At 39.3% G+C, this 6,537-nt stretch overlaps 1 protein-coding gene across 5 annotated transcripts in view; it reads right to left on the minus strand.

Moving 5' to 3' along the window:
- The window catches only part of LOC106876149 (DNA ligase 1), a 27,109-nt gene that overhangs the window by 10,973 nt on the left and 9,599 nt on the right, over window positions 1-6,537 (minus strand). The window contains exon 1 of one of the 5 annotated variants that reach the window (XM_052970136.1): window positions 1,221-1,335. The exons of the other annotated variants lie outside the window; for them this stretch is intronic. The gene's annotated coding sequence lies outside the window, so the exon portion shown is untranslated. Of the gene's footprint in view, window positions 1-1,220; window positions 1,336-6,537 lie in introns of those variants that run through there. 5 annotated transcript variants of the gene reach the window in all.

The raw sequence follows: 6,537 nt of genomic DNA on the forward strand, positions 1-6,537 counted from the left end.
TCACCCCCCCCTTCCCTTCCCAAATTGTCTCTTCTCTTCCTCACATTTCCTCTTCATACATTATCATTATCTCCCACTCCCCAATCTAGTCCTTGCTTCCATGCTCATCCCCTCCCCTTCTATACACCCAGATTCTCACCAATCACTGCATTCCTCTACCCCCACTTCCGACTCATGACTCCTTGGCAATATCCTGCCAGCACCTGCCAGTGCCAGGGTAGACTTCCTTGCAAGTATACCCTGGCACTTGCCGCCATCCCTCTCCTGCTCTTGCTGTCTCCTTTCTCTCTCTCTTTTATCTCTTGCTCTCCCCTCTGGCTGAGCAATCATGCATCTCCTCTACAGCAACAAACTTGTTTCTGCTCTCATTCTAGATCACACTCTCGCCTTCCTTCCCTTGCTCTTACCTCTGGCTAGATAACTATGGATCTCCTTTACAGCAGCACACCTCTTTCTTGTTAACTCCCACACTCTTCCTAGATAACTGTTTCTGCTCTCATTCTTGTTAACGCTTGCTCTCTTTCTTGCCTTCTATTTCCCTCTTTCTTCCTCTCTCTCACTCTCCCTCTCACTGGCAGGGTAACCATGGACCTCCTCTACAGCAAGACATGTTTCTGCCTCACTGTCACACACTAATCTTTCATCATCTGACACATGAATCACCTCCTCCAATGTCCCCTCCCCTCTTAAAGACTTTGTCTTGCAAAGTCTCTTGGTAACCCAGCCAGTGCAGGTGCCACTTGAAAAGCACCCAGTCTACACTGTAAAGTGGTTGGCATTTAGAAGGGCATCTAGCTGTAAAAACCACACCAAAACTGACCTCACCTGTGCGAGTGCCATGTAAAAAGCACTCCGTCTACTCTATGGAGCGGTTGGTGTTAGGAAGGGCATCCAGCTGTGAAAACCATGCCAAAACAGACACAGAAGCATGGCGCAGGTTCCTGCCTGGCCAACTCCTGTCAAACTGTCCAACCCATGCCAGCATGGAAGGAAGATGTTAAACAATGATGATGATGACATCATTCTGACCATAAAAATCCTGAATGACATGTAATATAGCTTTGCACTCAGAAAAAAAGCAGTGACATAAAAATCAATAAAAAAGTATAAACATTCAAATAAAAAGACATATTAAACTGGTCGTATTCAGTTCATACAATTTTGAATACTACCATGTTTATGCAACAAAAGGTAACAAAAATATTTGCAAATATACATACATTAATATATCATCATTGTCATTATTTAATATCCTTTCTTACTTAGGCTGTCTGTTTATCTCAGTCAGTTGAATGCCTATCAGTGATTTCTGTCTTTGTCAATTTAACTATCTTTTTCTTTCTCTCTCTCTATCTATCTGTCTATCTCTTTCATTCTCTCTTCCTCTGTGTGTGTGTGTGTGTGCATAAAAATATATGTATATATACAGGGGTTGGACAAAATAATGGAAACACCTAGCATCATAGCATCATAATTTTGAAATATCTATAAAACCGTCAAAAGCTTGTTTATTATTGTTTTTTTTTTTATTTATTATTAGTGTTGGTTAATATGTTTTGCTAAAATTGCTGTTTCTTTTCAGATATCATCAGAAAAGGTAATTAAAATTCATTAAAATGATAGATCTATCAGACTTTCAAAGAGATCGAATTGTTGATGCTCGTATGGCAGGCACTAGCATAACGAAAACAGCCAAAATGTTTGGTGTATCAAGAAGTACTGTCTCGAAAGTAATGACAGCCTTTGAGAAAGAGGGAAAAATCTCCTCGTCGAAACAAAACTCTGGAAGATAACCAAAACTTTCAGATAGAGACCGTCAGACTCTTATATGTGAATTGTTAGAAAGGATCACAAAAGTACAGCTCCCAAAATTACTGCAGAGCTTAATGACCACCTCAAGAACCTGGTTTCCACAAAAACTGTTCGCTGGGAGCTGCACAAAGCCAGATTTCACAGGAGGGCTGCAATCAGAAAGCCACTACTTTCAAAAACAAACACTGCAAAACATTTAGAGTGGAGTAAAAACCTACAGAATTGGTCCCTAAAGGAGTGGAAGAATGTTATTTTCACAGACAAGTCATCCGTTACCTTATTTCCGACCACCGGTCAAATATAGGTGTGGAGACAGTCAAAAGAAGCATTTGACTCAGCCTGCCTTCGCTCAATAAACACTCACAACACCCGGTCTGGGAATCGAAACCGCGATCCTATGACCGCGAGTCCGCTGCCCTAACCAATGGGCCATTGCGCCTCCACATATATATATCTACAAGGGTGGGGCTGAAAAGTTCCTGGTTTAAGGCTATCATGAAAGGCCTGGTTGGACTCCCAAGTACTTTTACAGGGCTTTGAAAAACTGAAGGGTCACTCCAATAACTGTGTGAATCTGAGAGGGGAATATGTCGAATAAAATCATAATTAACCAATCCTTCTGCATTTTCTTTTACTCAATGCCAGAATCTTTTCAGCACCCTTTCATATCTCTATCTTTCTCTCTCTCTCTTTCTGAATTACTTAATCTCTAAGCAAATTTATTATTCACAGCTTAAGTATAGACTTAGGACTTGGCAACAAACTTCTCACATCAACTCATTTAGTACAACATGCTAACCTGATACACACATTCGACCCAAACCACTTCTTCAAGGTTATCTATTTTCACACACGCATGTATCTCAAAATAAAAACTTTTTTCATGAAATGTTTTTTATTTACTTTTTGCTTTTTCCTAATTTGTTTAACCCTCATTCTGAAGAAACGGTGTCAAAGACCATTTTACCCAATTATAGCAACGAAGGGGAAAAACAGAATATAATGTGCATGCTCATGCATACACACACAATCATACACATATGCATGCATTCACACAAACACACATATAGACAAATAGACACACACACATGCATACACATACATACACACAAGCATACACATATGCATGCGCACACACATGCACATTTATGCACACACACACACAAAGAATAGTGTCCTCTTGCCATTGAAGAGGAATTAATATCAAAAAGGTTAAATTGCATATCGCTGCAGATATGTCAAATTTATCAGAACTGATAGCAGGTTGCTTCACACACACACACACACACATACATACATGCACACAAACAATATATTTTTAAAAAAGGCATTTTTTTTCTTTTTCTTTTTTTTCATTTTGTAGCTCTAGTGTACAAACATCTCTTAAAATGTTCCCAGACAACGCAAAGATTATGTTTCAAGACATAATAAAGACATTTAAATAATCTGAGACTTAACAGATTATTTAGATTAATGTTGTTGTTGTCATCGTCATCCACCCCTAGATCTACCCTAATCAAACAGGACTATGATCAAAGGTTGCAATGTACACATCAGTCATTTTTATGGATGTTTTCTATTTTTTTTTTCTTTTTGCAGGCTTGGTTGTGTGGTTAAGAAGTTCAGTTTGCAGCCACATGGTTTTAGTTTCAATCCCACTGTATGACACCTTAGGCAAGTGGTTGACCAATGCCTTATAAGTAAATTAAGTAGACAGAAACTGAGTGGCGAGCTGGTAGAATCGTTAGCACACTGGGAGAAATGCTTAGCGGTATTTCGTCTGCCGTTACATTCTGAGTTCAAATTCCACCGAGGTCGACTTTGCCTTTCATCCTTTCATGGTCGATAAATTAAGTACCAGTTACGCACTGGGGTCGATGTAATCGACTTAATCCCTTTGTCTGTCCTTGTTTGTCCCCTCTATGTTTAGCCCCTTGTGGGCAATTAAGAAATAAGAAACTGAGTGGAAGCCCAACACACACACACAAAGGATCTACAGATGTTAGGACCCCCGGAGGGGATGACAGGGGACCCCTGGTGGTTTGCTGTGCTTGAAAATACACATCAAGCTAAGTAAAAACATGGTTGTCTTTTGACACTGGCATGTCCCCTGCATCCCTCTCCAGCTAAGCATTCCCAACCTTGCAGGCTCATGGGTGCTGGTGCCATATAAAAAGCATCCATGCCAGTGCCACGTAAACACACTCATGCCAGTGCTGCATAAAAGCACCCACTACATTCTCTAAAGTGATTGGCATTAGGAAGGGCATCCAGCCATAGAAACCATGCCAAAACAGACATGGAGCCTGAGCAGCTCTTCAGCTGGCCAGCTCCTGCCAGCATGAAAAATAGACATCAAATGATGATGATGATGATGATAGAGGCAATTATGCAGATAAACAAATTAAATATAACAGCTTTGGTATAAAATACAAAATACATATATATGTATACATGCAAAACGAGAGAAAGCAAAGAGTGGAGGCTTTCAGACAATGGATATAAGTATAAATATATAGATATTTATATTAATAGATCCAACTTACACAGAGTACAAAGGACAGAGAAAATTAAAAGGGAGGAAGTAAGGTGTTATAAATCCAAAAGCTGTTTCTGGGGGCTCAGAGATCCATCATAATGTTGATGATTTAGAGCAGAGTTGGCAACAGTTTTTGAACATGTTTTGATAGGGTCAAATGTTATGCTTAGCACCCACTAACTGCTGTATTCAAGCAAGTTCTGCCACTAATGAGCAGATGAGGCCACTAGGTTTAATGACCCACAAACTTTTTCCTCAACCTAACAGTAATATGAGATAACCCATTCATCTGTTTTTATTATATTTTTATGCCATGCCTAAGCTTCCTTTCATCGTTGAGTAATTTTGGATACAACTGGAATTGTGGATTACCAAACAACAGTGAACTTCACTCACTGATGCATCCTGTGCTAAGATGATGGATTATTCAACTGTCTCACATCATTCTGTCTAGCTAATTTGTTGCACGTTTCACTTTGATATGCCTTGATTCTTTACAGGTCCCCTGTAATTTAAACTATATATATCATCATCATTATTATTATTATTTAGCATCTGCTTTCCATGCTGGCATGAATTAGACAATTTGACTGGAACTGGTAAGCCAGAGGATCTTTTTTAAAACGGGGGCCACATTTTTCATTAATGTTTTACGTAGTGTTTTTGGTACCGAAAGACTTTCAAACTTCGTATACTTATCTATTTTGTGTTATAGAACAGAAAAATATTTTTGTATTTGAATTTATTTCATATAAAAAATTGTCTTATTTCGATAATTTCAACCAATCACTGACGTCCATTCAGTCGATATACATTAAGTGCCGACTACATAAACAAATGATTCTTCGTTTTATTTGCTTTTTTCATTTTAAATTTGCTTTAACCCTAACCCTACGGTTAGGGTTAGGGTTAGGATTAATTGTTTCAGAATCATTTGTTTATGTAGTCGGCACTTAATGTATATCGGCTGAATGGACGTCAGTGATTGGTTGAAATTACAGAAATACGACAACTTTAACATGGAATAATTTATGGATTTCTTTTTTTTTAAAGAAGACTAAGAGAAAAAGATGTTTTATATGACCCATTCTACCAGTGTTCCAAGTTTCAAAGTGTTTCGTTAATGAAAAATGTGGCCCCCGTTTTAAAAAAGATCCAAGCCAGACAGCAGCACCAGGCTCCAGTCTGATTTGACATGGTTTCTCCTGCTGGATGCCCTTCCTAACGCCAACCACTTTGAGAGTGTAATGGATGCTTTTACATGACACCAGTAACGGCCACAACAACAATTTCACAGGTGCCATTTACATGACACTGGCAATGGTCATGACTACAGTTTCACTTGGCTTACGAGTCTTCTCAAGATGCGTGTGTGTGTGTTTGCCTTTGTGTTTATCCCCCACTACTAGTTCACAACTGGTGTTGGGTTCGTTACATCCCCCATAACTTAGTAGTTCACCAAAAGAGACAGATAGAATAAGTAACAGACTTGAAAAGAAAGTACTGGGGTCAATCAGTTCAACAAAACCCCTTCACAGTGGTGCTCCAGTATGGCCACAGTCTAATGACTGAAAAAGTAAAAGATAAAAGGTACAAGATGAGTAATTCATCTAGGACTACATCTACCAACACGTCTTTCCCTTTTTTAAGATTGTAAGATGTGATTTCAGGAAGATTTGGCTGCTATTTCAAGAAGGTTGAGCAACTACCCTTTCAGCACCACCACCCCCTTCTCACTATTTTTGGTTCATCTTAACAGATATGAAGGTGGTAGTGGTGGTGGTGACTTGTGGTGGTTGTAGTGGAGAGGGTGATGATGAGTAGTGGTAGTAGTGGTGCTGGTCGTGATTGTGGTGGTGATGATGACAATGATGGTAGGGATGGTGGTGGTGGTGGTGGTCTCCATGCAGTGGCTAACAAAACTCTGCTTATATTTAATCATCTGCCAAACAAATGGCAGACTGCAAGATTAAATGCTTTAACAATATCATATTTAATTCTCTCATGGTTTATAAAGCTTAAATCAGGCTGGTGGCAGAGTGGTTAAAAAGCTTACTTCACAACTACACGGTACTGGGTTCAACACCACTACACAGCATCTGCAGCAAAGTGTGTTCTATCCTAGCATTGAGTTGATCAATGGGAGATGGAAACTGTGTAGAAGCCTTCCATACACACACATATTT

Source organism: Octopus bimaculoides, chromosome 8, assembly GCF_001194135.2.
Source record: "Octopus bimaculoides isolate UCB-OBI-ISO-001 chromosome 8, ASM119413v2, whole genome shotgun sequence".
Lineage (NCBI taxonomy): Eukaryota > Metazoa > Mollusca > Cephalopoda > Octopoda > Octopodidae > Octopus > Octopus bimaculoides.